Below are 1,268 nucleotides of genomic sequence, written 5' to 3' on the forward strand. Positions count from 1 at the left end.
TAGTTCTGCAACCTTCATCTCCTGCACTGCAGGGTTTTTTCAGAGTTTTAATCATATTTGTTAAAGATGACTCCTGAGTTGGTAAAGATATAATCGCATCAAGTTCCATTGCTCCAACAACTCTTTTGCCATTACGAACTCTAGTAGTGGGGTACTGATAATTATTATTTGTTATTCTTTCCATAATTTTTTATGTTCCATTATAGGACTTGTGAAGCAATGTCCCATTAGTATATGCATCCACAACTCGTGTATAAGCATTTAATCCATTGTAGAACATTTTCATTTGTGTCAAATGCTGAAAACCATACATTGAGCATTTTCTAATTAGTTCCTTGAAATGCTCCCATGCTTCGTATAATGTCTCATCTTCAGATTTCCTGAACGATGTAATGTCATTCCTAAGCTTGGCATTCATGTTGGGAGGATTGTACCTAAGCAGAAATCTCTGACACAGTTCATTCCAAGATGCCATCGTACCTAATGGTAATGTATTCAACCATGACCTAGCACGATCTTGCAATGAATAAGGGAATAATTTTAATCTAAGGGCATCTTCAGGAACACCCTGCTGCCTGGATAAGTTACAGACTTCAAGAAAAAGTGTCAAGTGCAATTTGGGATCTTCAGTCGGTAAACCACTAAACCGCCCTACCGTCTGCATTATCTAAACAATTACTGGTTTTAATTCAAAGTGTTAAGCTTGAATATGTGGCCTAACAATTCGTAGACATAGATCACCCAAAATGGGCAATACATGTTCTCTGATGGGTCTGTCTCTGTCATCTATAATTCGAGGAATATCAACATTCCTTTCATTCTGGAGTACTCGATCTTCTCTGATTGTATCATTTATAATCCTCTCCATTTCTCTTAACTCTTTTCTTCTCCACCTTAATCATGGGCATTAAAGATGATAAAACACTCACCCAAGTAACTCCAACCCAGAAATGATTTAGTTCATGGGTGGAAAAGTTAACACCAAAATAAAATCATTCATCAACATTTTCAAAATAAGTTCGAAACATAGAAATCAGGAAAATAAAGGCAGAAAATACATGATTTCTCCCCACACTCTAGCTTCTCTTTTATATTCTGATTGTACATGAATCCATGACACATGTTTCTTCCCCTTCTTCACGTTTGTATTATGCTCTCTGTAGCTGCTACCCTTTTTTTCTCTGGAATTCCCCAGTGGAGTTCTTCTTCACCTAAATATGTCCTTAGTCTAATAAAAATTGAGCAAATTGATTGAAAGACTAATATCC

General features: G+C 36.4%; 1 non-coding gene across 1 annotated transcript; it reads left to right on the forward strand.

Annotated features, from left to right (window-relative positions):
* The first annotated feature begins 302 nt into the window (after positions 1 to 302).
* On the forward strand, positions 303 to 409 carry LOC121215107 (small nucleolar RNA R71). The gene has a single exon (XR_005910839.1). It is a non-coding gene; the product is annotated as a small nucleolar RNA R71 (small nucleolar RNA).
* Positions 410 to 1,268: the final 859 nt, after the last annotated feature.

Source organism: Gossypium hirsutum, chromosome D02 (assembly GCF_007990345.1).
Source record: "Gossypium hirsutum isolate 1008001.06 chromosome D02, Gossypium_hirsutum_v2.1, whole genome shotgun sequence".
NCBI lineage: Eukaryota > Viridiplantae > Streptophyta > Magnoliopsida > Malvales > Malvaceae > Gossypium > Gossypium hirsutum.